This window comes from Elephantulus edwardii, unplaced genomic scaffold, assembly GCF_000299155.1.
Source record: "Elephantulus edwardii isolate Elephantulus edwardi_28Jun2011 unplaced genomic scaffold, EleEdw1.0 scaffold00161, whole genome shotgun sequence".
Taxonomy (NCBI): domain Eukaryota; kingdom Metazoa; phylum Chordata; class Mammalia; order Macroscelidea; family Macroscelididae; genus Elephantulus; species Elephantulus edwardii.
The window spans coordinates 7,334,180-7,343,171 of NW_006399911.1; the positions used below are offsets into that span (position 1 = coordinate 7,334,180).

Genomic DNA, 8,992 nt, shown 5'->3' on the forward strand with positions numbered 1-8,992 from the left:
TCAGAAGAGACTCTGAAATTGCACTGTATTTATTACCATTTAAAAAAAAAAGGTGATGTAACAGAGTGTGGAAATTATCAAACAACAACACTAATATCACATACAAGCAAAATCCTGCTGAAGATTATTCAAAAATGACTGGAACTGTATGTTGACAGAGAACTACCAGAAATACAAGGTAGGTTTAGAAGAGGCTGTGGCATTAGGGACATCGTACCCAATGTTAGATGGATCTTATCTGAAAGCAGAGAATACTAGAGGAATGACTACTTGTGTTTCATGAACTATGCACAGGCATTTGACTGTATGAATCACAACAAATTGTGGCTAACCTTGAGAAAAATGGGAATCCCAGAATGCCTTATTGTACTCATGTGAAACCTACACTTAGACCAGGAGAACAGTCATCAAGATAGAGCAAGGAAACAGTGTGTGGTTCAAAATCAGGAAAGGAGTGCATCAGGGATGCATCCTGTCTTCATACCTTTTCAATCTATATGCAGAATTGATCAATCAAGAGGCTGGACTTTGTAAGGAGGAATGTGGCATTAGGATTAGAGGAAGACACATCAACAACTTGCATTATGCATATGACATAATATCTTGCTGAAAATGAGGAGGAGCTGAAGTGTTTGCTGCAGAAAAAGGACTGCTGTCTTCAATATAGATCTAAGTTCAGCATCAAGAAAAGAAAGAGTCTCACCACTGGGCCAATTAGCAGCACCATGACAAATGGAGGAGAGATTAATATCTGTGCCATGGTCTTCACAATCACTTGCTACACATCAGAGAGCTGAAGAATGACTAACAATGACAGAAGAATCGATGCCTTTGAGTTGTGGTGCTGGAAAAGAATATTGAACACAGTCTTTTTTTATTAGATTCCTTACAAAATTCATATACATTGTGTTTCACACTATTCTTCATTCACATTGTGTTTCATACCATCAATCTCATGCTTTATGTTTTATAAAATGAATCAGCATTGGACCTTGCCCATCATTATACTGAGTGAACTATTGCAGTCTCATAAGGACAAATACTGCATCAGATCATTATTGTAAAAATAGAAGGATAACTAGTAATATATATGAGTCACAGCCAATTCGGTGTCAGGACATAACAACAACAGTACATCGAAATGACAGGAGACAGTCTATCTTATCCCCATGCTGCTGGTGGATTCAAATCACTGTAGACTTTTAAGTTAACAGTGCAACTTGCTACAGACAATGCCACCAGAAGTCCTTTTTAATCATAAACATCCCTATTTATAGATAAGAAAACTAAAATATCAAAACCAGGACTTGTCAAGCTGCTTTGAAAACCTAGAATGACTCCAAACTAGGCTGTAAACCTCAGGATACTGAACAAAATCCCAGATTTTTAACTTAAAAAAAAAAAAAAAAGGGCAGTACAACTCCCAATCTATCCGGCCGGGTACTTCCCAAATACGAAACACAGATTTAGAGAGGATAGCTTATCCAAAGATGTGCCATTATTTAAGAGGAGAGTTTAAACTAGAAACCTAATTTCCCCAACTCCTCATATATAATACTAGGATAGGTAGTGTTACACTTTCTCATAAACCTTGTGAAAATGGCATACGGAAACTGCTTGGTTTACAGTGTGTTGCATATTCAAGGGAATTCAACCAACTCCCAACTAAGTTGCCCAATTTTATTTTTCCTACCAAATGACAACTATAGAACAAAAATAATCCTGGGTTATTCTGGTGTTTCAGGTCTTCTGTTTCTTGTGAGTGAGTCTGTCTTAGATACAATCTCTCTCTTCTTCTCATCATTTACTCAGGAAGAAACTGTCATAATCAGTCCTGTGAAGAAGAGCTGATGCTTCTTGCTAGTAGCGTATTCAGAAGCTGCTCTCCAGCCCCTGCTAAGACATTAGCCCTAGTTGACATCTTCCTCACAAATATTAAAAAGAGGGAGCTCTGGTAGTCTAGTGGCAAGAAGCTTCACTGCAATCTCAGAGGTACACAGTTCAAATCCACCAGATGCTTTGCTGAAGAAGAAGGGGCAATCTCCTCCTGTACCAGTCAGATTCGATTTGATGGTACACACACAAAAAAGAAGAGAATTTTTTTAAAAACCCCAAATATTAAAAAGAGGCATCATAGAAAGGAGATGGCAGCTAAGATGCAATGACTTTTGAAAAATAGTCTCTGAAATGACATATCCTAGTCTATACATGTACTACTGACAACACAGACAGACCTGGAACATTGTGGGAGGAGGTTAGCAAGGGCCTAAGTACCAAGAGGCAGAGATTGCTGAGGGTCATTTGGAGGCTAGCTACCTTAAACAGAATCAAGTAGACAATCTGTCGTCTATATTCCTCACGTCACCCACACAAGAAACACCAGTAATTTTTTCTCCCTCATTGCAAAGATAGCCTAGGAGAGGATAACTTTGCAATGAGGATATTTAACAAAAATACTGCAAGTGGATGGTCTTAACAAACACATTTGTTTTCTCACAGTTTAGGAAGCTAGAAAGAAGTCTGAATTCAAGGAGTCATCTATGTATTGTAAACTCTAACCTCCATGGTGTTAATACTGCCTTTAATTCTGCCTTATTAACATGTTGGGATTTATAGCACATAAAATAGTTACATTATACTGAGGGCCATAGCCACATCCAAACTCAATATTAACCATCACATCAACTCATTCTCAAATAGAATTATAACCACGGTCATAGAGGTGACAACTTACAACACAAATTTTTGGGATCTCTGGAAGGCAAGGATTTTGAAGCTCCATCTCACATACTTTGGAAATGTTGCCAAGAGGGACCAGTCCTTGGAGGACATCACGCTTGAAAGGGTGGATGGACAATGCAAGAGAGGAAGACCCTGGATGAGATGGATTAACACAGTGACTGGGGTAATAGGGGTAGTTGTGTCAGAGACAGTGAGATTGGCTCAGGATATGACAGAGTTCAGAGCTATTATGCATAGGGTTGCTATGAGTCACAGGTGACTCAACAGCACACAACAACAACAACAACAAACACAATCTCAAACATTCTACCCTCTATTTTTCCCCAATTCATGTCCTTTCCACATACAAAACACATTTTGTTCATCACTTCCTCCTTAAAGACTTAATTACAAAATCTCATCTTCTTGATCATGTAAGTCAAATGACTGAGTTTTTAAGTGTAGTCCACTCTACAGCAAAATTTTTCTTCATGTGTGAACCTGTGAAATCTAGATTTCAATGTATTCATTTCCAAAGAACAAAGGTGGAGCACACAAGAAGGGAGACAAGTCCACTACTAAGGGGACAAATTGGAGGGAATCAAGGGAGGGCAGGCACCAAGTAAGATCAATACTCAGCAGAACAATTTACATTCACTTTCAAGCTTTGAAAATTATCTAGTGAGTGTATTCTCTGTCCCTGAAGGCATTTAGTGAAGGACCTTGTCCTCCCAACTGTGAGCATCACCCACGCTCACTGGATTCTGGGCGGAGGTCTTTTGGCCCTAGGCTTCAGCTGAGCTTTCCAGGCCCACTAGGATGCCCACTGTCTTCCCTTGACTTGGGTGACCTCTTTTCCTAGTCCATCTGAGTGGTGACTTTGCCCCCTCAACCCAGCAGACCCCATTTTTCTGCCCCTTGGAAATGGCTGCCTCAACTTCTAATTTGTGAATGGTGACTTCATCCTTTTGGTTAAACTGAATGGCACCTCCCCACTCTGAAGCAAATTGGTAAGGACTCTTAGAAACCTAAGAGGCTAGGGCTCTGCCCTTTGCACCCTGGATTCTCTGCTCTCACACTTTGAGATCTCCGACCTTTGAGATCAACACAGCTCTGTTTTCCATGCTGCTTCCAATAGTTCTGCTTATCTCTGAGTTACTCCAGGGCCCGTCCTCTTCTTTTCTTATAGGAATAGAGATCCCCTTTGGCCTGTTCCCTACCTGTAGATTTCCCAGAGAGAGACAGAATTCTCTTGTATTGCTCTTCCTCTGTACCCCTCCGTCTAAGCTGATAGATTTATCTGCTGTGGTCATTGGCTGGATCTATCAATCATAGACTTAAGCTCTTTAACAAAAGATTGTGTAGCCATCTCTTTGGTGAACATTTTAGGATATGTGACTTTAGTGCGTACAACAGAATTTTCCAAATCTTCAAGTTCTGTTTTCATTTTGCATAATTCATCTTTTAAAGCCCATCTCTTTTTCTTGCATCTTATATAAGCAATAAGGAGAAATCATGCGTCCCCATTAAAGCATGCTTGGAAATATACCCCACTAGGTATTAAAGTCCATTACACATTTTACCTTCTACCAAACATTTGAAAATAATTAAGACAATAATTTTACCACTGCATTAAAAGCATCATCTTTCCTCCAGTGTTCAACCACTTGTTCATCATTTTCATTTAAAGCATCATCAGAAGCACATTTAATTCCCACATTCTACCAACATTCTGTTGTTGGCACCATATATATATTCTCTAAAACAATATAGAAACTGTTTTCTTCCTTCAATGCCTTCGCTAGAATGAGCTTTTACATAAATAATTCCAACAACAGTCTTGAAGACAAGGCAATACGTTGTTGTGTACCTTCAAGTCAGAACCAAATCATAGCTGACCCTCCAGTGGAGGCAGTAAATGGCACGAGAGACGATTTCCCATCTTTTTTTGGCAGCTTCGAACCACTTGCCTTTGGGATTCAGTGCAGCTTTTTACCGTTAGGCAACCAAAGCTCCCTCAATGTAGTATAGGCTTTTATTATTAGGCAACTTAAAAGTCTTGGCTTCTACCATCACTTAATTCCAAAACTGCTTCCATACTTTATTTATGTGTTAGAGTAGCACCTCCCTTTTCTGGTGTCTAATTATATTGAATGATCCAGGAAGCATCAAAAGAAGATGGAAGAAATACAGGGTCATTGTATCAAAAAGAATTTGCTGACAATGAAAAATTTCAGGAAGTATCATAGGAACAAGAGCCAACAGTAATGAATGATAAAGGTTAAGCTGTACTGAAGGCACTGGCAAAAAATAAAAGGCTTCAGGAATTTATGGATTACCAATTACCTGTTTCAGCTAACAGATGCAGCTCTGAATGTGCTCACCAGACTATGCCAGGAAATTTGGAGGACCACTGCCTGGCTGACTGACTAGAAGAGAGCCATATTTGTTCCAATTCCAAGAAGAGTGGCCCAACAGAATATAGATATTATAGAAACTCTATGAACTTAGAGAAAGGACAAGAGTTATGGAACAAGATGGGGTCAGTCCTAGATGACACTTAACAACAGCAACAATATATATTGCCCAGCCCTTGTGTTCCATTTTGGACTTCCATTAGCTCGACTCTATGATGGCACTCTTGTTTTAGGTGAGCATCTGTGTAGATTGCATAGATTGTTTCATTGTTTAAGACTCTTGTTTAGAGTCAACAACACCTCCAGGAGGACACTTGTATTTAAGGCCAAGCTATTGTCTTCATTTTTGGAAACTGGGCAGAGTGACAGGACTCTGTAAGATGGGCTCTCTTGTTTTGGTTGAGGGTCATTTTGGAATGTTTTTTGGTTTGGTTTGTTTGTTTTTGTTTTTATTATTATTAGAGTCTCTTGTTTAGAATCAGCAAAACCTTCTGGAGGGCTCTTGTATTTAATAAGTCAGGTCTGAGGGATTTTCTTTTAATCCTTTGCTAGTATATTTTGGGCATCTTGAGGAGCCGCACACAGATCATATAGCCCTGTGTGTCCACTTGCCATACAGCGATAACTTGTGGTTGCTGTGAGGCTGAACACTGTGACACTGATGTGTCAAATGCGTTAGTGGTTGGCTACCCAATGCAGACAGTGTGGGGTGGAGCTCCCCACTTAAAACAAGCTTGGAAGCAAGAGTGGCATCCACTTCCATAATAGCTTGCCTCCGGAAACCCTATGAACCTGGAGAAAGGATGAAAAACACACAAGCATTGAGGACTCTCCTTCATAGGGTCGCTATGAGTCGCCTGTGACTCAACGGCACTTAACAACAATAACAACAACAACATTCTTCTAAGTCGTACAGCACTCTTCTGTCAATTTGTTGTGCTGAGGTAATTTAGGTTTGCTGTGAAGCTGAACCTTTTACCATTGGTGTCTCAAATGCCGTAATAGCTGCCCATGGTGGACAGTGTTTGGTGGAACTCCCAAGTTTGTTTGTGTCGTTTTTTAAAAAATTTATTTTGGTACAACTTATAGAAAAGGTAAAATAAACAAGACATGCAGGTGGCCTGGTCGTGACCACGGAGTCACCCCTGTGGCTGTGGGTTAGCCGGGCTAAAGCTTTGCTCAGCTCTCCCCGTCACTGTCTCCCAGGGTGTGCTTGTCAAAGAGGTACTCTGCCAGGCCCGAGTCCGGGGCGCCCATCTTGCGCAAGATGGTTACGTAGTCACCCGGTTGTTTGATGGATTTCACCTGCTCATCCAGATAATTTGCCTCAATGAAGTCACACAAATGAGGGTCGTTCTTGTCAGTGGCCAGTTTGTGCAGTTCCATAGGGACTGATTCACACTTTTCTCCAAGTGCAGCGCACACTCCATTGCATTCAGCCCACTCTCCCAGTCATCCAGGCCTGGTTTCTTGATGTCCTGAAGGAAGATGTGGCCGCCTCACTGGTTCTGCAGTTTTGTCAATTTCTCAGCGTGTTCACCTCTCCTCATGGGATTGGTGGAGGAAATATTTGGCAAAATTCTTCAAAGCCACATCATCATGGTCGAAGTAGTAAGACATCGACAGGTAAGACATCGATATGAGGTACAGAGCTCCAGGTTGACCTGGCGGTTGATGCTGGCCTCTATGTCCTGGTTGTAACTCTGGCACAGCTGCGAACAGGGACGCGGTCATGTCGGAGGTGGTGGAGAGGCGGTGGCTGCCTGACGCTGGAGGGGCTGGCGAGCACCGGGTTCCATTCAAGCACTGTTGAAGCAGGAAGACCACTGGTGACTCTGTGAAGAGAAGAATGTCTGGAGCTCCCAGTTTTAAGACAGGTTGGGAAGCAGAAGTGGCATCCACTTCCTAAACCACATGCCTCTGGAAACTCTATGAACTTGGAGAAATGATAGTTATGGAAAGGTCTCAGGCCTTTTGTTCATGGAGCCACTATGAGTCATGTGTGACTCGATGGCAATCAACAACAACAATATCACATACAAGGAAAATATTACTGAAGATCATTAAAAAACTGCTAGAACATTACATTAACAGAGAACTTCCAGAAGTTTAAGCAGGATTTAAAAGAGGCTATGGCACCAAGAATATCACTGCTAATTTCAGAGGGATCCTAGCTGAAAGCAGAGACTATACCAGAAGAATGTCTGTCTGTGTTTAACTGACTATACAAAGGCATTTGACTATGGAATCATAACAAACTACGGCTGACATTGAGAGAAATCAGAATCCCAGGACACTTAATTGTGCACATGCAATCAGGCAGATACTGTCTAAACAGAGCAAAGGAATACTATATGGCTTGACACCAGGAAGGGTGAGCATCAGGATATATCCTTTCTCCATACCTATTCAGTCTGTATGCTGAACAGATCATTCGAGAAACTGGACTGCAGGAAGAACGTGGTATCAGGATCAAAGGAAGACTAACCAATAAGCTGCATTATGCAGACAACACAATCTTGCTTGCTAAAAGTGAGGAGGACTTGAAACTCTTGATGCAGTATATCAAGGACTACAGTCTTCAATATGGATTACATTTTAGCATCAAGAAAACAAAGGCCCTCACTACAGGGTCAATAGACAACATCATGATGGAGAAAGGATTGAAGTTGTCAATGATTTCTTCTTGCTTGGATCAACAATCAATATCTTTGACACCAGTAGTTAGGAGATTAGGAGACATATTGTGTTGGAAAAGTCAGATGTCAGGGATATCTCTAAAATACATGAGAGCAATGATGTCAACTTGAAAACTAAGGTGGACTTGATTGAGGCCATGGTCTTTTCAATCACCTGACATGCATCTGAGTGCTGGACAATGAATTAGGATGAGAGAAGAATTGATGTCTGTGAGTTCTGGTGCTGGAGAAAAGCACTGAGCATCCCTTGGACTGCCAAAAGAACTTGGGGAAAGCGCATCCAGTGTGCTCCTTGGAGGCAAAGATGACAAAACTCCATGTTGCTAAGAGAGGCTATTCTCTGAACCTTGCCCTACTCTGAGCCAGTCTCATTGTCTCCGACATACCTACCTCCATTATCCCAATTACTGAGTCAATCCATCTCACCCAAGGTCTTCCTCTCTTGCACTGTCCTTCCACCCTTCCTATGTTAAGGAATACATAATTATAACAGGCTTTTTGGGGGGGGGTGAGTGTTGGTTTATAACTCTGGGTTATAATTAAGTAGAAAGTTCTTAATCTAATAACTGCCTGTATCTCAAAAGAGAGAGACTCAAAATTAGCATATTAACATCATAAAGACAACCAATTCTCAGATGATATTATAATCACAGCTATAGAGATTAGCATTTGCAATTTTGGATGACACAACTCAATTCACAATACCTCTCTTCAGTCGTTGTCTCAACAAGGAATGAATTAAGCTTTGAGTTTCATGACCACCTTTAACAGTCTTAAAGACAAGCAAGGAAATTATTTTGAGACATGGCCTGCCAAAACATATGAAATGCACCCAAAACTGCTCTTGGAGATGCTAACATAGTCCTGCGTGCATTCCTAGCCTACCCTACAAATTTTAGCCTTACAAACACCATGATTATAAGAGAAGACTCATGAAAATAGAATCAATACCTGTAGATATAAGAAGAATAAAAATGCATATAGATCCTATCAATTCTATTTTTGTAAACATGATTGATACTGATATGTTGTTGTTATGTGTCGTCGAGTCGTTTCCGACTCATAGAGACCCTATGCACAACATCCCTAAACCCTGCTCTATCCTGCGCCAACCGCACCGCCTCTGACACACCCATCCCGATTACCCCAGTCACC

General features: G+C 41.0%; 1 pseudogene; it reads right to left on the reverse strand.

Annotated features, from left to right (window-relative positions):
• Positions 1 to 6,317: 6,317 nt before the first annotated feature.
• The window catches only part of LOC102853644, a 14,998-nt pseudogene continuing 12,323 nt past the window's right edge, over positions 6,318 to 8,992 (reverse strand).